The sequence below is a fragment of the Triticum urartu genome, chromosome 2 (genome assembly GCF_003073215.2).
Source record: "Triticum urartu cultivar G1812 chromosome 2, Tu2.1, whole genome shotgun sequence".
Lineage (NCBI taxonomy): Eukaryota > Viridiplantae > Streptophyta > Magnoliopsida > Poales > Poaceae > Triticum > Triticum urartu.
Window position 1 is genome coordinate 279,210,412 of NC_053023.1, and position 25,332 is coordinate 279,235,743.

Here is a 25,332-nt window from a genome sequence, read left to right on the forward strand (position 1 = left end):
TCGGATCCGGCAAATACCTCCGGCAAGAGGTCCGGCGAGGCGGGGCGCCGGGCTTGGCGGCGGCGGCGGCGCTAGGCGGCGGCGGCGGCGGCGGCGCTAGGCAGCGGGGCTTGGCAGCGGTGGTGGTGGTGTTGGGGCGGGGGTGGCGGTGTATATAAAGGGGGCGGGGGCGGCGACTTGGAGGAGGGGGCAAGGCGCGGCGGAGGCGGAGTCCAACTCGGACTCCGGTCTGAGTGGTGGCGGCGGCGGCAACGCGCGCGTGCAGGAGGCGGCGGCCTGGCGCGGCTGGGCCTTAGGCCGAGTCGGCGCAGAACCTTTTTTTTAAACTTCGCCGACCGAAATAAAATCCTAAAAAAATGCCAAAACAATTTTTCACCGTGTAAATAAAATATTTAGAACAAGATGAACATTTTCTTGGCCCTAAAATGCAATTTTTGAAAAACATGCAATTTTTCTAATGCAAATAAAATCCGAATAAAATCAAATAAAAATCAATTTAATGATTTTAATATTTTTCCTCCAATATTTCATTTATTTTGGAGAAGTCATATTATCTCCTCTCTTTAATTTTTAATGTGAAATATTTTTCGAAGAGAAATAATTGAAATCAAATCCTCTTTTAATTATTTGATAAAAGAATCAAATATGAAGACCGGGAAATCCCCAACTCTCTCGGAGGGTCCTTGAGCTGCTTAAGATTTCGAGGATTACGGAACAGAAAAGCAATAAAACATGATATGCATGGATGATCTATGTATAACATTCCAAATTGAAAATTTGGGATGTTACAGTGGGCGCGCCCCCACCCTCGTGGGCTGCTCCCATATCTTCTGACGTGGGGTCCAAGTCCATCAGGTGTGTTTCCTTCCAAAAATAACTTCTCCAGTTGCTTTCATTCCGTTTCGACTCCGTCTGATATTCCTTTTCTTCAAAACACTAAAATAGGCATAAAACATCAAATCTGGGCTGGGCCTCCGGTTAATAGGTTAGTCCCAAAAATAATATAGAAGTGGATAATAAAGCCCAATAGTGCCCAAAACAGTAGATAATATAGCATGGAGCAATAAAAAATTATAGATACGTTGGAGACGTATCATGGTGCAATGCACCAGCGAGGATGGCGCGGAGGAGGGGGTTGGCGCTGGATCATCGATTATCATGTTCTCCATTGGGAAGTCGTCGTCCTCCGGCTGCCTGTCGGCTAGCCAGTCGGCAGCAATGGCTGCCATCTCCTTGTGGTCCGTTGTCTGCCCGTCCCGAAGTGTGCTGAAGCGTGAGGAAGCCATGGTGGGCAGTAGTGGTGTGGACAGGAGAAAGGGAATCGATGCGGATGACTGCGGCTATGGCCGGCACAGCAGTTTATATAGAAATGGTGGGCGGCGGAGGGAAGGACGTGTGGCGCGAGAGTAGCCGCCTCGGCAACCGCGTATCATTAATATGGGCGGCAGAAGGACGGACGACACTTGTGACGTTTGAAGGCGGAGCAATCGCCTGCACCAGGAAGCGGGGCGGGCGATGCTGACCGTTTCGGGCGGAAAGCGCGCGCGGGCGAGGGAGGCGGTCTGGGTGGGCCAGGGCAGTCAGACTCGTCTTTGGCAGCGGGTCGGTCCAGCAGTCGGACATGCTGGCTTGCCAGCTAGCCCGCCGAGCTGAGCGACGACAATCAGACGATGGACGTAGCTTTCGACCAAGAGTCGGCGCAACTGTCTAAGCCGGTTCATGCTGTGTTCACCATAGAGCAAGTGCTTCCGCACTTCGACGCTATAATGGCGAAAGAGCTACTAGCGCAGGAGGACCTATGTTGCAACCTCCGTCTCCTCAACAAGCACCGGTGAACAAGCGAACGACAATGCCGTCGCGGACATGTGGCCCTATGATCCTGGCTTCCCGAATGAGCAGCTGGCGCTGCATCAGACCATCCGTAGGGCCCGTGAGGCCCTCTTCATCGTCCTTCGAGTTGTTGCGCTCGTCGTGGTGCCGCCGTCTCGCGTTGTCAACATGGTCAACGGACATGAGGATGAGGAGATGACTTTACTTGCACAGGATGATAGTGGGGACCCACCAGGGCCATAGCCGCACGTACGCAAGTGCCTCCTTATTAGTATATAAAAGTATAAATTTTTTTGCTTCCTCCTGGTTTCCTGACATCATAGTCCCACACTATTTTCAACCTATGTAGTCAAAAAACGAGAGAATTGCACAAGAAGCGGCCGACAGCTGGGACCAAGCAGCTCGAGCATTATTTGTGTTTTTGAGGTGTGAGCACTACAGAGTTTTTCTTCAGCGATGTTTAGCCCAGATATTAATTTTTCTCCTCTGAACAACAACGAAAACATCGCTGCAGGTATTAACTGGGCGGGTTGTGGCTCATCTAGCCCAGGCCAGATATCCAGCCCAGATATTACCTTTTTTTCCAGCTGAAAATGGCTAGCCCAGCTATACTTTTTTTAGGAATACCCAGGCAAGGTGATGTTGTTATTCTTCGCCCTGCTAGGCTGCAAATCTTTCCTAGTAGGGATGCATTAGGCTTAACAAGAAAATGGGCTTTAAGAAATAATAAATGGGATGTAATTATAAAAACTAGGGAGTAACTATAAAAAACGCACCAAACACGTAATTACTTTATAAAATATTATTTTTGGATATTGAAAATTTTAATTTCATTAATTGTTGCGAGCACAATGTTTCATTGGATTTTTACATAATATAATTTTATATTGAAATTGTATTTAATCTGACTAGAAATTTCAGGATAAAAATATTTCGGATCCCATCAAAATGTGGGAAATTTTATTGAATTCTGTTTTGAACAGTTGGTTGAAATGGGCCATACTTTTAACAAACTGTAAATGGGCTATAGTAAATTCCATTAGAATTGAAACATTGGCTGCACATTCTTACAAATCTCATATGAGCTATAAGTTGACGCGTCCCCTCAGAAAAAAAAGAGAGTTGACGTGTATGCAATGCTTTGTCAACTTATAGTCAACACACGGTTCTAGCAGAAGTGACCGTCGGATGTCCATCCTACGCATGCCGTGCTTCTTCTTCAATGTCGGATATTCTAGCTTCACCCGCCCAAAAAATGGTTCGTCCCCCTGACATTTGGGGCGCACCGTTTCGAAAGATGACCTATGGGCCTACTAAGTTGACGCGTACCAAGGGCTTTGTCAACTTAGTCAATATAAAGGATTCTAGCTGCAATGACTGTATGATGTCCATCCAATGGCCATCGTGCTTCTTGAACCTCTGCTCTTCTTGCTCCAGCCTCCCAAAGCAGCGCCGGTCGTGCCGCCAGCTCCTGCCTCCCGTGGCCGGGTGTGTTGCCGTGGAGGCCTCACCGCCCCCTACTACTCCCAGCGCTGGCCAGGCCATCCCTCCACTCACCCACACCCCCTGTTATTCTGCGGCGATGGCAGCCTCAGACCGCAGCTAGACCAGTGAACCCTCGTACTCCTCTCTACGTGGGTATCCACTGCCGCGTCATCCCCGGCTTCGCGTTGTCCCCTTCCTAGGCCTCGCTGTCGTCCACCGCCGTGGTGATCTCGGTGCGGCATGGTCAATGTGGTCAATGACTGACTTCCCTCGGAAGAGTACTGTATGTGGAGAGGCTGACAGTTGGGTCCACGGTAGCCGCAACGAAGTGCCTCCTTATTACGCGCAAAATAATTATTCCTCCACCTAACAGCGGGGACCCACCGGAGGGGCCACCGTATTTTGTGAAAAAAACTTTTCCCCCTGACTGCTGGGACCCACCAGCTACATCTTCGCACGCAAGGAAGTGCGTTCGGGCAAAAAAACGATTCTCCCCCTGACTGCTGTGACCCACCAGCTACATCTTCGCACGCAAGGAAGTGCCTGATAGTCGGGACCCACCTGGTCTAAGCGTATGTAGCGTTGTCATTCTGGTCGCGAACGTGTACGTACATACTGGTCTATGTAGAGGCATGCACGTGTTGTAGTAGAGGCGCGCACGTAGCATGTACACATACGTACAGCGGCCAGTGTGCAAGAAAGAAAATACGGCCACGTACGTACATACGGGCAGGGTCTCGAACGCCTACTCGCGCTTACGTACGGCCAGGGCTCATGTACATGGCTGGGTCGGAACAGAGAAACTGCGTCCTCGTCATGTTCATGGGGAGCCAACCGGTTGGGTCGGAACGGAATGCGTCGTCGTGCTCATCAGGAGGGCTTGGATGGAATAGCAGATGGAAACGAGGCCTGGCATACCGCACACGGAGGAAACGGCCGTGCGTTCGACCAGCCACGCTCGAAACGGGATCCTGTTCATCGGGAGCGGTCTGGTGTACTACAAAATGGAGGAAACGGACCTCCTACGGTCGAAACAGGGGTCCTATTGATCGGGAGGGGTGTGGCGTACCGCAAAATGGAGGAAATAGACATGTGTCACTAATAGAAAAAGGGCTATAGATGGGATTGATACTAATGGCGCACCAGACAAGCGGTGCGCCATTAGTATATACTAATGGCGCACCACCTACTGATATGCCATTAGAGTTGAAACTACTAATGGCGCACCTGGCCCAGGGTGCGCCATTAGTATCAAATTTTTTTTAACTAGTGCGCCTGTCCAAACATACTAATTATGGCGCATCCAGATACAGTGCGCCATTACTAGTTGTAACTAGTAATGGCGCACCAGCCGGAAAGTGCGCCACTAATGTTGTTTTTTATTATATTTTTTATTCCCTTTTTTGCAAAACTACTAATGGCGCACTGTTCCACCGTGCGCCATTACTACTTTAAACTAGTAGTGGCGCACTGTGGGACAGTGCGCCATTAGTATTTCTTTTTTGCAAAACTACTAATGGCGCAGCACCAGGAGGTGCGCCATTAGTAACTTGGATTACTAATGGCGCATTTAGAGTTGGTGCGCCATTAGTAAGTGTGCAGCAACAAGATATTTTGGACAGCCTCTCCTACCCACACTCACTTTCTCCCCACTTCATTCTCTCCACCTCCTCCTTGTCTCGGGTGCCTCCTCTTTTTCACCTCATTTCCACCATAGATTCATTCAATTTAAGTGGTTAAATTACCTTGTTTTGATAGGTAAGTAAGGGGGGAAGCTATATTTATGTTGTTCTCCCTACAACAATGTGCACATGCACTTTTTATGGCCTAGCTAGATCTATGTATGTTCGTGGTGTTGCATATGTTTGTGGTGTTGCATATGTGTTTGTGTTTGGAGGTGTACCGGTATTTGAAATTCGATAGTTGCCAATATTTTGCCGGAATGTTGATTCATTTCCGTTTCGGCGAGAATTTTGGCATTAAGCATTCTTTTTGGTCCTATTTTTAGGGAAAGTCATGCCAAATTTTTTCTTGGTTCTAAAATATCGTTTTGCTCTACCCCACAGGCGACCATGGTCCGCATGATGACCGAAGGCATCGTGAATAGGTTTTTGAGGTCCGCAAAGGCCGAGATGCTTCAAAAGAACGAGACGGAGATAAGATGTCCGTGTCGAAGATGCAAGCTGAAGAGCCTTATTGCGGACCCGGAATCCGGGCAGGTGCGGGACCACCTGCTCTTGCGTGGTTTCATGGATGGCTATCGGTGGCAAGGTGATGAAGATGACTACGAAGTCGTCCATGGGGGCCGGGCAAGAAATGAGGAAGGGCAGCAAGACAACCACCGTGGCTCGGGCGGGCGAGAAGACGAAGAATCCCGAGGAGATGATCACGACGGTGATGTTGTACATAGTCATCATGTAGAAGATGCAGGACATGATGATGAGGAAGATGCCGGAGCAGTCGACGAGCATGATCATGAAGATGATGATGCCGGCGGAGCAGACGACGCTGGACCATCGATGGGCTGGGTGCAGGACCCTCATATTCAAGAGCTGCTTCTCAAGCAGACGGATAACGCAAGAGCTGCCGCCCGAGAGAAAGCCAAGATGGATCAACTTGAGTTAGATGCGGTTACTCCATTGTATGAAGGATGCAGGCCCGAGGATACCCGCCTGAAAGTAACGCTCATGGCTCTGGAGATGAAGGTAAAACACAAAATGACCGACGCATGCTTCGACGAGAACATGTCATTCTGGCATGAACGTCTTCCCGAGGGGAACAAGTGCCCGACCAGTTTGGAGGAGGCGAAGAAAATCGTGTGTCCTCTGGATTTCCCGCACGTGAAATACCATGTGTGCATGAACAATTGCATCATTTATCGGGATGAGCACGTGGAGTCTACCATATGTCCGGTGTGCGGCGTCACTCGATACAAGAAGAGGAAGAAAGCTCCTCGAAAAGTGGTGTGGTACTTTCCGATCACTCCTCGTCTACAGCGGTATTTCGCAGACCCTAAGGTAGCAAAGCTCCTGCGTTGGCACGCGGATAGGGAGGAGAAGAAGCAAGAAGATGACACAAATGATCCGGAGATAGATAAAAAGACAAGATGCTGAGTCACCCTAAGGATGCGAGCCAGTGGCAAGCGTTGAACTTCGAAGACCCAGAATTTGGGAATGATCCAAGGAACATCATGCTGGGCGCGAGCACCGATGGAGTCAATCCGTTTGGCAGCCATAGAAGCACACATAGCACCTGGCCTGTGTTTGTGTGGATGTACAACCTTCCCCCCTGGTTGTGCATGAAGAGGAAGTACATTCACATGAGTATGCTAACTGAAGGACCGAAACAACCAGGGAACAACATCAGTCTGTATCTGGGGCTGCTGAAAGAGGAGCTTGACACGCTGTGGAAAACGCCAGCCAATACGTGGGACGCCGCAGAGAAAGAATATTTCCCTATGAGAGCCGCGCTGCTCATGACGGTGCACGACTATCTCGGTTACGGATATGTCGCGGGGCAGGTGGTCCACAGATTTTCTGGATGCGTCAGGTGCATGGATGACACAATGTATCGCCAGCTAGATAGAGATCCCGGTTCTTCTAAAACCGTGTTCATGGGACATCGAAGGTGGCTTCGCAACGATGACCCGTGGAGAAAACGCAAGGATCTGTTTGATGGTGAAACCGAACCCCGAGGACGCCTGCGTACGAGGAGCGGCGAGGAAATAGACGAGCTGTTGAAAAATTGGAAAGACTGCGCACTGCCGGGAAAGAAGCGAAAGGCGCCAGAGCCGGGAAAGAAGCGAAAGGCACCAGAGCCGCTGCTGAAGGTATGGAAAACGAGGTCTGTTTTCTGGGACTTGCCGTACTGGAAGATCCACCGTGTGCCTCACAGCCTTGATGTCATGCATATCACGAAGAACGTGTGCGAGAGTCTGCTTGGTACCCTGCTCAATATGCTAGAGAGGACCAAAGATGGGCCGAAAGCAAGGGCAGACTTGAAATCAATGGGCATCAGGCAGGAGCTTCACGCTATATATGATGATCATGATGATGATGATGATGATGAGGTGAAGCAGGACACGGAAAGTCGTCACAAAGGCAAAAAGGCCAAGAAGACCGGAAATGACTACCCTCCCGCGTGCTTCACTCTAAGTCAGGAGGAGATTGAGCAGTTTTTCACCTGCCTCGTAGGAGTAAAACTTCCTTACGGTTACACGGGGAAGATAAGCAGATACCTAGACCCAGCGAAGCTGAAGTTCAGCGGGATGAAGTCTCACGACTGTCACGTGCTGATGATGCAGATACTTCCAGTTGCAATCCGTGGGATCATGGACGCGCACGTCCATGAAACCCTATTTGGCCTATGCAACTTTTTCGACGTCATCTCTCGGAAGTCTGTTGGCGTGAGGCAACTCAGAAGGCTACAGGAAGAGATCGTGGTGATACTATGCGAGCTTGAGATGTACTTCCCGCCCGCATTCTTCGACGTTATGGTGCATCTGCTGGTCCATATCGTGGACGATATCATCCAACTCAGGCCGACATTCCTGCACAGCATGATGCCGTTCGAAAGGATGAATGGTGTCATCAAAGGATACGTTCGCAACATGTCACGTCCAGAGGGAAGCATAGCCAGGGGCTTTCTGACCGAAGAGTGCATCTCCTACTGCACGAATTATCTAGGCATCGAGAACCCCGTTGGTCTGCCCGTCAACAGGCACCTCAGCAGGCTCGCTGGATGGGGTCACCGTGAGGGTCGTCGCGAAATGCATGTCGACTTCGAGGGTCGACTCGCCGACTTTGAAAGAGCAAACATAGTCGTGCTACAACACATAGACGTGGTCGATCCTTGGGTGGTACAGCACAAAACCTTTATTAAGAAGACGTACAATGACCGAGGCCAACAGAGGACGGACGGAGATATACTCAAAGAGCACAACTCATGTTTCACGCGTTGGTTCAAGCAGAAGCTTCTGTCGTACCCTTTACATGAGGATTCTTCCGCGGAAGAACAACTCATATTCGCCTTGTCACAGGGCGCCGAGCACAACCTGATGACCTATGAGGCGTACGATATCAACGGCTACACATTCTACACCGAGGCCAAGGACATGAAGAGCGATGGTTGTCAGAACTCCGGGGTAACGATGGAATCCTACACCGGTAACGACAAGGACAGATACTACGGAAGGATCGAGGAGATCTGGGAGCTGAGCTACGCTGGAGAGAAGGTCCCGATGTTCCGTGTCAGATGGGCAAAGAAAGTCCTAAAAGAAGACCGGTATTTCACCACCATGGTTATACCCGAAGCCAAATCCAAGACCGCGGGCGCAAACGTCACCGAGAAAAATGAGCCATGGGTACTGGCTTCCCAAGTGGACCAATGCTTCATTTCTAAAAAGCATGCGATGAGCTAGAACCCAGACATCTATGCTATTTTACTCCATGAGCCTCTACGCAGACCAAATGTAGCCCAACATAGAATTCTCCTCGGTGTCGACAAACCCTAAATGATGAGACCATGATCTTGTTCCTTGACAATAACCAACTTTTTGACCAAACTTTGTTCCTATTTATAGAGAAACATGGCCAACAACGATGAGGCCGGGGGTTCGGGCGGCAAGAAATTCTGGGAGCTGTCCCAGGAGATGGAGGAACAACCTCACTTGTATGAGAACGCTGCCTTCCCCACCGATCCTGAGACCACTAATGGTACCGCCGAGGATGACCCCACGGATGCCACCACTGATGGTGCTGCCGAGGATGCCACCACTGATGATGGCGGCGCACGCACAGATGGCAGCCAACCGAAGAGGCAACGGAAGGACCGGCGCATGACCGTGCTCCGCACCCTCAAGGAGGAAGTTACTGAAGTGGACTCCAATGGGAATCCAACGGTGCCCGAACGAATAGTCAAGGGTACTCGCTTCAGCTTGGGTGCATTCTCCGGAGCACCGTCTCGATCAACACCGAGAACCTCAGGCATCCTGACCGAGGGAATTTGCGCAACCTCCTCTTCACGAAGCTGCACGAACGATACAAGTTCCCCGCTGAATTTGAAAACACAAGCCTCAAAGGGAATAAAGTGAACAATGCTGCCCTCACGAAGATGAGCACGGCCCTGTCTACATGGAAAAGCAATGTGAAGAGAATGATCGAGAAAGGTGAGAGTTATGAGAAGATCAAGGAGAAAAATCCTTCGATCACCGAAGATGACTACAATGACTTCAAGATCAATTGCTCAAGCACCGCAAGCTCCGAATCAAGTAAGTGGGCGAAAGAAATGCGGGAGCTGAACTTAGGGGAACACACACTCGGTCCCGGCAGTTACAGAGTGGCGGAGCCTATATGGGACAAGGAGGAGGCGGACCGTGCCGAGCAAGGCCTACCGCCCCTCTTCGATAAATACGGTGACAAGAAGACCAGGAACTTTGTCAGGGCCCGGTACAAGAAGGACCCGAAAACAAAGGAGCTTACCACGGATCCGAAGACCAGGGCACTTGAGCTTGTTCTGGTAAGGAATACACCCTCGCGTAATTAGCTCCATATGGTTGCATTCTAATTAATGAAGCCAAATTTCTAAATTGTTCACATTCCTTCCACAGGCGACTGAAAGCAGTAGCGCGGGGTCGACTATGAGCAACCCTTGGGACACCACTCTAAATAGGGCATTGAATGTAATGAAGAACAAGGATAAGCTCAGTAAGCCGACATCATCTGGTCGTGTGGCCGGCAAAGGCTTGTCGACAAAATGGTCGTCATACTATAACACTGGTGGGCGAAAGGAGAAAAAGACCAGCTCAGAAAGCCAGGCGCGCGAGGTTCAAGAACTCAGGGCACAGGTGGCGCGGATTCCGGAGATTGTCCAAGAGCAAGTGCAACAACAACTCGGAGCGACGATCACCGCCATTGTGCCTACCTTGATCCAGGGGATTAGTGCGTGGATTGCGGGTGGCCAACACGGGCCGCCCCCGATTCCTAGCTTCACGGCCAGCAACTCACAGAACGCAATGGCGGGGCCATTGGTGTCTCCGGCGGAGGCGGCATTGGTGTTTCCGGCGGAGGCGGCACGGGAGCTTAATGCACCCGGGTGTACGCCGGCCGGCACCTCTGCAGCAAGTGGCCCCTCCGTCAACTGCACGCCCGCCGTTGGCGGTGCCTCGACATTAGCCGAGCTTGACGCCATCATCACGGTAACTAATTAAGCCTCTCTCGGCCGAGGACTTCATCTCCTTGCCTTTGACTGGGCATCCCTGACGCCCTACATGTTTTCGCAGGACGCCGCCGACGTTCCGTGCACTCTCCTGCACTTCGTGAACAACGAGTTGGTCGATGTCGCCAAGGGCAAAATCGTTCAACCGGGCAACCCCTTGTTCCACGGTACCCAGATGCCACCCAACTTGTTTAGGGTTCAACTGGTTCGGGTGCTGCCAGGCTGCGATGAGTTGTTACCTCCGATTCGACCCGTCGGGGCCGACGATGATGACGTGATGACCCTCAGCGCTTGCCTGAGCTGGCCCCTGCTTTGGCCGAAGAGCCAGATTCGTTTGGGGGCGGGGGACACCACCCCAAAGACAACACCGCCATGCCGCCGCCAAGTCGGCCCCATGGCAAGACCGCCGCAACGGTGCGGACATCCCTATGCCACTGGATCCAAACATGCATATGGCACAGGATCAGAACGACGACGACGACAATACATTTGCCAACGTCGATCAGTACTTTGCCGATCATGGGTACGGTGGCGAATTCATGGGGCCTCCTTCTCAAGAACCCAACCCAACAAAAGACGTGCGCGATCTAGCTGGTACCGCGGAGAAGCCAAGTTGCAACAGGCGTCGTCTGCAGTTCAGCTCTCAGGAAACGCCTCCAGCTGCCGACTTCACCGAGCCTCAGATAGGCGAGGTGCGAAATATGATCAACCCCAACATACTCAAGAAGGCGGTCTGTGAGCAAAACTCGGTCCCATTACAGGAGAAGAAGAAGGCACACAAAAGAAAGACTAACAAGGGTGCGGGCCAGCCGGCACCGAGTACGATCCATGCTCAGGATGGGCCACCTTCACCTGAGGATATCTCGAGGAGGGTGCATGTGGCGGGTAGGCCGATGCTACCGAGAAATATGCTCGATGCTGCAACCGGTGCTATGCGGAGTTTGCATGACAATGTTCTTTCTTTGGAGAAGCGGCGTCTCGATGAGAAGGATGTGGCATACCCGGTTTTTGCGGCCAAGGTTCCAGAGGGCAAGGGCTTTGTGGATAACTCCATCGGGGGTACGATCGTCCTGCGGTTTGATGACATCCACGCTATGTTGAACCTTCATCGGCTGCACTACACCTTCGTTCGGCTATTTTCGCTGAGTATGGAGATGCGGATCATTCGCGACAAGACCCCGGACATCGTGATAGTCGACCCCTTCTACATGCGTGCCAAGATCTTGGGCAGCGCTGGGGACCGGCAAGTCACGAGTTCTTACCTCGAAGGCGTCATTCTGGCAAACCAAGATAAGGATAACTTCCTCATGCCTTACTTTCCCGAGTAAGTCCTCCCCTCAACCGCCCCGTAACATATGAATTCTTAGATTTCGATCGTTTTTCTTTTAACATTCCGTGTTTTCTGCAGTGACACACATTGCACGCTCATCCTCCTAAGCCCCAAATATTCCATGGCCACGTATTTCGACCCGGACCGTCAGTCGAACGTAGACTACACAAATGTCAAGAAGGTTCTTGATGATGTTCTCCCCGGCTATGTCAAATCTGGAGGCACCTTCACCAGGCCTATTCGTAAGTACGGCAAGCATGTGTTCTCCCACAATACGATGTTCTGCTGCGTCAAGCAGCCGCCTGGCGGTCAGAAGGGTGACTACTACGCCATCCATCACATGCGGGCGATCGTACGGGACCATCATCACCTTCTGCTACCGAGTAGACTCAAAGATTGGGCCGCGAGCGTGTCAGCAATCCAGGACACGGACATCAGACAAGAATTCTTTTGCATCCAGTCGGAGTTTGCGGAAATCATCCATCAAGATGTCGTTCGTACCTCGGGGCAGTTCTACCTCAGAAATCAACCATCCAACAGTGACATCGACACAATCCTACAAATGCAGGCTGACAACGCCCGTTCTTTCATGACTCCCACGATAGACGGCGGCTTCATCCATGCTCCGGTCCCTTGAGTCGAGTCGAAAGCAGTGATGCTGTGTCTAGTTCTGAAACATCGATTGGCTCATGTTGTAATTAAACTTTAATGAACTTGTAGTATGTCTCTTTGGTTTCGAGAGTCGTTCAACTTAAGATGTAATCGATGCTATTAATGTCTTGCTTTTCTCTTTCGATCGTTCTGTTGCATACTTATATATTGCTTATGTATTGTCTGTGAATTGGTACTAACGTTTCATTTGGCTACTGCATAGCCATGCCGTGGTATGTCGTGTACAAGGGTAAGGTTCCCGGAGTCTATGACGACTGGGAGGAGTGTCGGAGACAGGTTCACCGATTCAGCGGCAACAGTTACAAAGGGTACGCCACTAGGTCCGAGGCCGAATCTAGATACACCCGCTATCTAGCGGGAGAGGGGAGGGAGCGTTGGAGGAACCGAATGAAGACGAGTTTCATCGTGATGATGCTCATCGTGATGACCGCAGCTCTCTTCTATGTGATGGTAGTTTAGATGATCGATATCGACTTGTAATGTGAAGACAAACTCGCGGTCTCGAGACTTGTAATATAATGTTCTATCTTTGTTCGGTCTTCTCAATTCGGAGACTAATATGATGAATTGTATTCGAAGACTAAAATGATGAATTGTATTCAGAGACTAATCTTCTATTGTATTCGATGAATCTTTTGTTGATGTGTGCTGTTTATATTTTGTCCAATTATACATTTTGTAACCTGCGCAAAAAACAGAAAATAAAAAAATAAAAAAAACCTAATATTCATACTAATGGCGCATCACATCATAGTGCGCCATTAGTATGCCAAAGGATACTAATGGCGCATCATTAAACAGTGTGCCATTAGTATGCCGAACTTACTAATGGCGCATCTCGTTGTCGTGCGCCATTAGTATGCCAAAGCACCTGGGTATACATGGCCCCCTGGGAGGCATACTAATGGCGCACTGTTATATATACTAATGGCGCATCCGAGGTGCGCCATTAGTATACCAGATACTAATGGCGTACCCGTGGTGCGCCATTAGTAAAATATACTAATGGCGTGCTACTAATGGCGCACCACTAATGTGCCATTAATGGCCAAATTAGGTGCGCCATTAGTAGGCCTTTTCCTAGTAGTGTGTTGGAGTGCTACGGTCGAAACAGGGGTCCTGTTCATCGGGAGGGGTGTGGCATACCGCAAAACGGGACTCCACGGGATACTGTTCATCTCCACCATCAACCCCCTCTAGCCTCCACGGGCTACTGTTCATCCACCGTCGACCTCCTCCAGCCTCCACCTGCGACTGTTCATCCATGGGCTCCTGTTCATCCAGCCTCCACCGCGCGCTTCTCCACCGGCTACTGTTCAACCAGCCCTCTCCACGGTCTCCTGTTCAACCACCCCCACGGGCTACTGTTCATCCAGCCCTCCATTGTGTACTGTTCATCAAGGCCTCCATGGGGTGGTCCTATTCATCCAGCCCTCCACGGGGTCCTGTTCATCTAGCCCCAATTGGCTCGATCGATCGGGGTCCTGTTCATCCAGAGGCAACACCACGGGGTCTTGTTCATCCACCCCCACGGGGAACTGTTCATCCAAACCCCCCAGCAATGCTCACTATTCATCCAGAGGCAGCATCGATCGGCTTCAGTTAGCAGCAGCAGCGAAGGAATCGCTCGATCGGGTTCAGTTAACAACCATCGATCGATCACTCAGGTTCAGTAACGCGTAGCCTGCAGTGCAATCGCTTGGGTTCAGTAGGAGAACGCCTTGCTCGGGTTCAGTTAGATCCCAACGCCTCACACCCACGCGCGTGCATGTACAAGATAAACGCGCATCGCTTGGCCCCGACCACCCATCGTAACCGGGAACACCCAGATATGTTCCTCGCCCTCACTTCTACCACGGGTTTTTCTGCCATGGACGGCCCAAAGAATGTCATGCAGCTACGTCTCCGGCCCGCCCAGGGCGAAAAGCCCATTTTCTGTCATGATTTTTTGTCATAGAAGTATCAGCCCACCACATCTATGATGATACCGTGCTTTGTCATAATTATCGTCATAGAAGTGTCATAAGTATGACAGAATTTTTTTTGTTTGGCCCAGAATGTCACAGATGTGTCTTTTTTTGTAGTGATACGCTGGCAAGTGCATGGGCACCGGCACGGGTGTGTGCGTCAGTGCATGCGCAGGCAGGTGCACAAGCGCGTGAAAGTCGGCTGGGACCTCGTGGAACCCCGTGGCATCAAGCTCGGCGACAATATGCGGCTCTCAACCCATCAATGCCATAGGGATGGGCGCTGGCACAGTCGGGGCAACAGGAGCCAGAACAGAAGCGGGGACAGGCGCGGCGTCTTCACGCAAGGCCGGTGCAAGCTCATCCCAAAGCACCTTATGGTCTAGAGACTCCGGCTGGGTGTCTTCCTCAGGAAACTGGAAGACTAAGGGTAGACCATCGTGATGCAACATGGCATACGGTTAGGTCAGGCTGGTTGGAGGTAGACAACAGGAGAATCGGAGAGGAAGAGAGAAGATTGTAGCGATGCCGGGTAGTGCGGGGTTAATTTTAAACTGCGGCGCCGACGACATTAAAAGTGGGCGTAGTTCGGACGAAGGTGGTCGGCGGAACCAGGTCAAAGGGCTTGTCTCCCGGTGAGCCTGCGCAGCGGTCTGCTCGCACGCCTCCCTATCAGCCGGCGCAGCGGTCTGCTCGCACGCCTCCAGTCGACTCACACGCTTGCTCGGACGGCACCTGCCGATGAGAAGCATGAGTCGTGGCGGCACGTAAACGCCCACGGTTTCAATAGTGAAAGCGATCGCCTTAACATGATAGGTCTTTGTTCCAAAATACCTTGGCTCTTCATTTGGGCAACTTCTCATAAGCAGCTTGTCTCAAATTGAAGAAAAACATTACGTAGGAATATTTGTGCCATATCACGTGACCATGCTCAGTTCATGAATTTCTGGTCACTTTTGGATTTTCTGAAATGTAAAATCCAGGATTCGAAACAATATCATAACCTGCATCATGCAATAAATTTTCAAGCGATACATCTTTCCTGTTCTATTTTTAAGGAAGGATTTGGTCAAACATTTTGCTTATTTAGACTTCAGACAAGTTATATATGCACAGTAAAAGGATAATCCCCCCATACCAGTGCATTGCCTGATATATTAACTCAAGTACTAGGTACGAACAAACAGGCTCAATTCTGTGCTTATCCTGGTGTAGTAGTAGTACTAGGCATGCAGTTGACGGGTGACCTTGGGGAGCGGCGACCGAGGGAATTGAATCGTGCTCGGCACGGTAGCTAACGTTGCCTAGTTACTAAAGCATCCCTCCATTGCTCATCGGTAGTCATTATGGACCGGGACATGAGGGGAATTTCCTAGGGCTGGAATTCTGGCCGCCAGATATTTCAACTCGAAACGCGGAGGCTCGACTGGTTGGGGTTGGCTAATGTGCATACGACGCACACCATCAGAAGGACACAAGCCTTGTTTTTTTAGGATTAACACATGCCAAGGTCTGGCCGGTAAGTCGTTGGGTCCTACCATTCAAGAATATGAACGGAATCTTTTAAATTGCCGAACGAATCTATGTGTATTACAATGCCCGTATTTTCCTTGCAAATAGTAATCTCAACGTGGTAATTGATTTATGACGAGTTCTTGAATTAGAGTGAGTTTGTGATATAGTGATCTCAACATGGATTTCACATTTCATGGTATCCCTAGTAAGTTTTTCATTGCAAATTCAAATTTAAAAGATGAATGGTATGGTGGTGAGAAAACTTTGTATGTATCAAGCATATGACCACACACACACACACGAACACAACAACAATCCAATAAGTATAGTGCATCTATTTTTCCAAACCATGCATGTATGACACGAATTAAAAAATACTCCTTCTGTTCCTAAATATTAGTCTTTTAGAGATTTCAACAAGTGACTACATACGGAGCAAAATGAGTGGATCTACACTCTAAAACATGTCTATATACATCCGTATGTGGCAGTCCATTTGAAATCTCTAAAAAGACTATTATTTAGGAATGGAGGGAGTAAAATATAAGACATGCGTGGTCCTCAATTCAATATTTAAAATGAATAGGAAACTAAAACATGAATATTAAGTTTAGTACTACAGTACATGCAAATTATGTGTTTAGGCGGAGCTATGTAGATTGTCGGGGGTTAACCCCTCGACCTTAGATAAAATAGTGAAGTGATGTCTACTAGACAACCTTCTTCTTGTAGACGTTGTTGGGCCTCCAAGTGCAGAGGTTTGTAGGACAGTAGCAAATTTCCCTCAAGTGGATGACCTAAGGTTTATCAATCCGTAGGAGGCATAGGATGAAGATGGTCTCTCTCAAGATACCCTGCAACCAAATAATAAAGAGTCTCTTGTGTCCCCAACACAGCCAATACAATTGTAAATTGTATAGGTGCACTAGTTCGGCGAAGAGATGGTCATACAAGTGGTATATGGATGGTAGATATAGGTTTTTGTAATCTCAAAATAAAAAAACAGCAAGGTAACTAATGATAAAAGTGGGCACAAATGGTATTGCAGTGCGTTGAAACAAGGCCTAGGATTCATACTTTCACTAGTGCAAGTTCCCTCAACAATAATAACATAAGTGGAGAACGAACGAAGAGATTATGGTAGGGTACGAAACCACCTCAAAGTTATTCTTTCCAATCAATCCATTGGGCTATTCCTATAAGTGTCACAAACATCCCTAGAGTTCGTACTAGAATAACACCTTAAGACACAAATCAACCAAAACCCTAATGTCACCTAGATACTCCAATGTCACCTCAAGTACCCGTGGGTATGATTATACGGTATGCATCACACAATCTTAGATTCATCTATTCAACCAACACATAGGACCTCAAAGAGTGCCCCAAAGTTTCTACCGGAGAGTGAAGACGAAAACGTGTGCCAACCCCTATGCATAGATTCCCAAGGTTACAGAACCCGCAAGTTGATCACCAAAACATACATCAAGTGGATCAATAGAATACCCCATTATCACCACGGGTATCCCATGCAAGACATACATCAATTGTACTCAAATCCTTAAAGACTCAATCCGATAAGATAACTTCAAAGGGAAAACTCAATCCATTACAAGAGAGTAGAGGGGGAGAAACATCATAAGATCCAACTATAATAGCAAAGCTCGCGATACATCAAGATCGTATCACCTCAATAATGCGAGAGAGAGATCAAACACATAGCTACTTGTACATACCCTCAGCCCCGAGGGAGAACTACTCCCTCCTCGTCATGGAGAGCACCGGGATGATGAAGATGGCCACCTGAGAGGGGCTCCCCCCTCCGACAGGGTGCCAGAACGGGTCTAGATTGGTTTTCGGTGGCTACGGAGGCTTCTGGTGGCGGAACTCCCAATCTATTGTGCTCCCCGATAGTTTTAGGGTATATGGATATATATATATGCGGAAGAAATACATCAGGGGAGCCACAAGGGGCCCACGAGGGTGGAGGGCGCGCCCATGGTGGTGGGCGCACCCCCTGCCTCATGCTCTCCTTGTTGATCCCCTGACGTGTGATACGTCTCCAACGTATCTATAATTTTTGATTGCCCCATGCTATATTATCTACTGTTTTGGACTATATTGGGCTTTATTTTCCACTTTTATATTATTTTTGGGACTAACCTATTAACCGGAGGCCCAGCCCAGAATTGCTATTTTTTTGCCTATTTCAGTGTTTCGGATAAACGGAATATCAAACGGAGTCCAAACGGAATAAAATCTTCGGGAACGTGATTTTCTCACCGAACATGATCCAGGAGAGTTGGACCCTGCTCCAAGGAATAAAAGAGGCGGTCACAAGGGTGGGGGGCCCCCCGTAGGGCGCGCCCCCTGCCTCGTGGGCCCCTCGTTGCTCCTCCGGCGTACTTCTTCCTCCTATATATACACACGTACCCCCAAACGATCAGAACAGGAGCCAAAAACCTAATTCCACCGCCGCAACTTTCTGTATCCACGAGATCCCATCTTGGGGCCTGTTCGGGAGCTCCGCCGGAAGAGGGCCATCATCACGGAGGGCTTCTACATCATCATAGCCCCTCCGATGAAGTGTGAGTAGTTTACCTCAGACCTTCGGGTCCATAGTTAGTAGCTAGATGGCTTCTTCTCTCTCTTTGAATCTCAATACAAAGTTCTCCCCCACTCTCATGGAGATCTATTCGATGTAATCTTATTTTTGCGGTGTGTTTGTTGAGACCGATGAATTGTGGGTTTATGATCAAGTCTATCTATGAATAATATTTGAATCTTCTCTGAACTCTTTTATGTATGATTGGTTATCTTTGCAAGTCTCTTCAAATTATCCATTTGGTTTGGCCAACTAGATTGGTAGTTCTTCCCATGGGAGAAGTGCTTAGCTTTGGGTTCGATCTTGCGGTGTCCTTACCCAGTGACAAAAGGGGCAGCAAGGCACGTATTGTATCGTTGCCATCGAGGATAACAAGATGGGGTTTATTTCATATTGCATGAATTTATCTCTCTACATCATGTCCTCTTGCTTAAGGCGTTACTCTGCTTTTAACTTAATACTCTAGATGCATGCTGGATAGCGGTCGATGATTGGAGTAATAGTAGTAGATGCAGAATCGTTTCGATCTACTTGTCACGGACTTGATGCCTATATACATGATCATGCCTAGATATTCTCATAACTATGCTCAATTCTATCAATTGCTCAATAGTAATTTGTTCACCCAATGTAGAATAATTATGCTCTTGAGAGAAGCCACTAGTGAAACCTATGGCCCCCGGGTCTATTCTCATCATATCAATCTCCATCACTTTAATCTTGCTTTGCTTTTTTACTTTGCTTTTACTTTTTACTTTGCATCTTTATACCAAAAATACCAAAAATATTATATCTATCAGATCTCACTCTCGTAAGTGACCATGAAGGGCTTGACAACCCCTAATCGCGTTGGTTGCGAGTAGCTATCGCTTTGTGTAGGTACGAGGGACTTGAGAGTGGGCTCCTACTGGATTGATACCTTGGTTCTCAAAAACTGAGGGAAATACTTACGCTACTCTACTGCATCATCCCTTCCTCTTCGGGGAAAACTAATGCAAGCTCAAGACGTAGCAAGAAGGATTTCTGGCGCCGTTGCCAGGGAGTCTACGCAAAAAGTCAACATACTAAGTACCCATCACAATCCCTATCTCTCGCATTACATTATTTGCCATTTGCCTCTCGTTTTCATCTCCCCCCAATTCACCCTTGTTGTTTTATTCGCCCTCTCTCTCTCTATCCTGCCTCTCTATTTGCGTCTTTTTTCCCGTTTGCTTTTGTTTGCTCGTGTGTTAGATTGTTTGTTTGTCGTGATGACTCAACCAAGATTTGGTGATCTTCACCTTAAAAGGATAGAGGAGATCGAAACCAATGTTAGGAAGTTTACGATTTTGCAATTTGAGCATAATAATTTCTTTAGAAACGAGCTTAAGGAACAAAAAAGTTTTATGAGTTATATGAATAAAAAGCTTGATGATATGTCTAAAGAATTTGAGGGTATAAGATCCCAAATTGCTCGTCTAGAAAAGATGACTGCTGAAATTTCGGACATCCAAGCCACCTTAGTTAATAAGATGGCTGCTAAACCGGATACCTATGAAAATCAAGATGATCTAAAAGTTATTGATGTGTCTCCTATTAAATCTTTATTTTGCAATATGAATCTTGATGAAACTGAATATGATCTTCCTTTACCTAGAAGGCGTTCTAAAAATTCGGAGTATTTAGATCTTAATGATGAAATTGATGAAAGTGGGATTGAAAGAAATAAAAATTTAGATGTTGCTCAACCCACCATATTGGATTTCAAGGAATTTAATTATGAAAGTTGCTCTTTAATTGATTGTATTTCCTTGTTGCAATCCGTGCTAAATTCCCACATGCTTATAGTCAAAATAAAGCCTTCACCGAACATATTGTTGATGCCTTGACGCAATCTAATGAAGAAAAACTTGAGTTGAAAGTTTCTATACCTAGAAAACTCTATGATGAGTGGGAACCAACTATTAAAATTAAAATTAAAGATCATGAGTTTTATGCCTTGTGTGATTTGGGTGCTAGTGTCTCTACTATTCCCAAGACTTTGTGTGATTTGCTAGATTTCCGTAACTTTGATGATTGCTCTCTAAACTTGCATCTTGCGGATTTCACTATTAAGAAACCTATGGGAAGGATTAATGATGTTCTTATTGTTGCAAATAGGAATTATGTGCCCGTAGATTTCATTGTTCTTGATATAGATTGCAATCCTTCTTGCCCTATTATTCTTGGTAGACCTTTCCTTAGAACGGTTGGTGCGATTATTGATATGAAGGAAAGGAATATTAGATTTAAATTTCCATTAAAAAAGGGCATGGAACACTTCCCAAGAAATAGAATAAAATTACCATATGAAACTATCATGAGAGCCACTTATATATTGCCTACCAAAGATGGCAATACCTAGATCTATCCTCGCTTTTATGCCTAGCTAGGGGCGTTAAACGATAGCGCTTGTTGGGAGGCAACCCAATTTTATTTTTATTAATTGCTTCTTGATCCTGTTTATTAATAAATAAATTATTTATCCTCTGTTTTGGTTGTGTTTTTTTGTGTCTAATTAGTGTTTGTGCCAAGTAGAACCGTTGGGAAGACTTGGGGAAAGTCTTGTTGAACTTGCTGTAAAAAACAGGAACTTTAGCGCTCACTAGAACTGCTGTCATTTTTATTTGAAGAGTTCTATTTGGTTAATTCTTTTTGAATATGATTAATAGATAAATTCCTCACGTCCATAAATTTATTTTAGAATTTTTGGGGTTCCAGATCTTGCGCTAGCTACAGATTACTACAGACTGTTCTGTTTTTGACAGATTCTGTTTTTCGTGTGTTGTTTGCTTATTTTGATGAATCTATGGCTAGTAAATTAGTTTATAATCCATATAGAAGTTGGAATACAGTAGGTTTAACACAAATATAAATAAATAATGAGTTCATTACAGTACATTTAGGTGGTCTTTGTTTTCTTTCGCTAACGGAGCTCACGAGTTTTCTATTTTGAGTTTTGTGTTGTGAAGTTTTCATGTTTTGGGTGAATTCTTTTGATGGATCATGGAACAAGGAGTGGGAAGAGCCTAAGCTTGGGGATGCCCAAGGCACCCCCAAGATAATCCAAGGACACCAAAAAGTCAAAGCTTGGGGATGCCCTGGAAGGCATCCCCTCTTTCGTCCACTTCCATCGGTAATTTACTTGGAGCTATATTTTTATTCACCAACATGATATGTGTTTTTCTTGGAGCGTCTTGTATTATTTGTGTCTTTGTGTCTTAGTATGCCACAATCATCCTTTCTGTACACACCTTTTGAGAGAGCCATACATGAATAAAAATTTGATAGAATACTCTATGTGCTTCACTTATATCTTTTGAGCTAAGTAGTTTTGTTCTATGTGCTTCCCTTATATCTTTTGAGCTAGATAATTTTGCTCTATGTGCTTCACTTAGATAATTTAGATCACGGTGGTGGATTTGTTTTAAACAAACTATTGATCTCTCATGCTTCACTTAAATTATTTCGAGAGTCTCTTAATAGCATGGTAATTTGCTTAATAATAATATGCTTGGTATTCAAGATTTGTGAAACTTTCTTTTGAGTGTGTTGAATACTAAGAAAAGATTGAAGCATGTAATTGTTTTGAGATATGGAGGTGATAATATTAAAATCATGCTAGTTGAGTAGTTGTGAATTTATAGAATACTTGTTTTAAGGTTTGTGATTCCCGTAGCATGCACGTATGGTGAACCGTTATGTAACGAAGTCGGAGCATGATTTATTTATTGATTGTCTTCCTTATGAGTGGTGGTCGGGGACGAGCGATGGTCTTTTCCTACCAATCTATCCCCCTAGGAGCATGCGCGTGATACTTTGCTTTGATAACTTCTAGATTTTTGCAATAAGTATATGAGTTCTTTATGACTAATGTTGAGTCCATGGATTATACGCACTCTCACCCTTCCACCTTTGCTAGCCTCTCTAATACTGCGCACCTTTCGCCGGTATCATACACCTACCATATACCTTCCTCAAAACAGCCACCTTACCTAACTATTATGGCATTTCCATAGCCATTCTGAGATATATTGCCATGCAACTTTCCACCATCTAGTTCATCATGACACATTCATCATTGGCATATTGCTTAGCATGATCATGTAGTTGACATATGTATTTGTGGCAAAGCCACCATTCATAATTCCTTCATACTTGTCACTCTTGATTCATTGCATATCCCGGTACACCGCCGGAGGCATCCATATAGAGTCATACTTTGTTGTAGAATCGAGTTGTAATCATTGAGTTGTAAATAAATAAAAGTGTGATGATCATCATTCAGTAGAGCATTGTCCCAATAAAAAAAGAGAAGAGAAAGGCCAAAGAAAAAAGAAGGCCCAAAAAAAAGAAAATAAATAAAAAGGGGCAATGCTACTACGCTTTTACCACACTTTTGCTTCAAAGTAGCACCATGATATAGCGAGTCTCATATATTGTGCTTCAAAGTAGCACCATGTTTTTCATATAGAGAGTCTCATATGTTGTCACTTTCATATACTAGTGGGAATTTTACATTATAGAACTTGGCTTGTATACTCCAATAATGGGCTTCCTCAAATTGCCCTAGGTCTTCGTGAGCAAGCAAGTTGGATGCACACCCACTAGTTTCTTTTGTTGAGCTTTCATACATTTATAGCTCTAGTGTATCCGTTGCATGGCAATCCCTACTCACTCACATTGATATCTATTGATGGGCATCTCCATAGCCCGTTGATACACCTAGTTGATGTGAGGCTATCTTCCCCTCCTTTTTGTCTTCTCCACAACCACCATTCCATTCCACCTATAGTGCTATATCCATGGCTCACGCTCATGTATTGCGTGAAGATTGAAAAAGTTTTGAAAAAGTTAGAGTATGAAACAATTGCTTGTATTGTCATCGGGGTTGTGCAAGAATTGAATACTTTGTGTGGTGAAGATGGAGCATAGCCAGACTATATGATTTTGTAGGAATAACTTTCTTTGGCCATGTTATTTTGGAAAGACATAATTGCTTTGTTAGTATGCTTGAAGTATTATTATTTTCATGTCAATATAAACTTTTGTCTTGAATCTTTCTAATCTGAATATTCATACCACAATTAAGAAGATTTACATTGAAATTATGCCAAGTAGCACTCCGCATCAAAAATTCTTTTTTTATCATTTACCTACTCGAGGACGAGCAGGAATTAAGCTTGGGGATGCCTGATACATCTCCAACGTATCTATAATTTTTGATTGCTCCATGCTATATTATCTACTGTTTTGGACTATATTGGGCTTTATTTTCCACTTTTATGTTATTTTTGGGACTAACCTATTAACTGGAGGCCCAACCCAGAATTGCTGTTTTTTGCCTATTTCAGTGTTTCGGATAAACAGAATATCAAACGGAGTCCAAACGGAATAAAATCTTCGGGAACGTGATTTTTTCACCGAATGTGATCCAGGAGACTTGGACCCTGCTCCAAGGAACAAAAGAGGCGGTCACGAGGGTGGGGGCCGCCCCCCCTAGGGCGCGCCCCCTGCCTCGAGGGCCCCTCATTGCTCCTCTGGCGTACTTCTTCCTCCTATATATACACACGTACCCCCAAACGATCAGAACAGGAGCCAAAAACCTAATTCCACCACCGCAACTTTCTGTATCCACGAGATCCCATGTTGGGGCCTGTTCCGGAGCTCCGCCGGAAGAGGGCCGTCATCACGGAGGGCTTCTACATCATCATAGCCCCTCCGATGAAGTGTGAGTAGTTTACCTCAGACCTTCGGGTCCATAGTTAGTAGCTAGATGGCTTCTTCTCTCTCTTTGAATCTCAATACAAAGTTCTCCCCCTCTCTTGTGGAGATCTATTCAATGTAATCTTCTTTTTGTGGTGTGTTTGTTGAGATCGATGAATTGTAGGTTTATGATCAAGTCTATCTATGAATAATATTTGAATCTTCTCTAAACTCTTTTATGTATGATTGGTTATCTTTGCAAGTCTCTTAGAATTATCCGTTTGGTTTGGCCAACTAGATTGGTAGTTCTTGCCATGGGAGAAGTGCTTAGCTTCGGGTTCAATCTTGCGGTGTCCTTACCCAGTGATAGAAGGGGTAGCAAGGCACGTATTGTATCGTCGCCATCGAGGATAACAAGATGCGGTTTATTTCATATTGCATGAATTTATATCTCTACATCATGTCATCTTGCTTAAGGCGTTACTCTGTTTTTAACTTAATACTCTAGATGCATGCTGGATAGCGGTCGATGAGTGGAGTAATAGTAGTAGATGCAGAATCATTTCGATCTACTTGTCACGGACGTGATGCCTATATACATGATCATGCCTACATATTCTCATAACTATGCTCAATTCTGTCAATTGCTCAACAGTAATTTGTTCACCCATCGTAGAATACTTATGATCTTGAGAGAAGCCACTAGTGAAACTGATGGCCCCCGGGTATATTCTCATCATATCAATCTCCACCACTTTAATCTTGCTTTGATTTTTTACTTTGCTTTTACTTTTTACTTTGCATCTTATACCAAAAATACAAAAAATATTATATCTATCAGATCTCACTCTCGTAAGTGACCGAGAAGGGCTTGACAACCCCTAATCGCTTTGGTTGCGAGTAGCTATCGCTTTGTGCAGGTACGAGCGACTTGACCGTGGGCTCCTACTGGATTGATACCTTGGTTCTCAAAAATTGAGGGAAATACT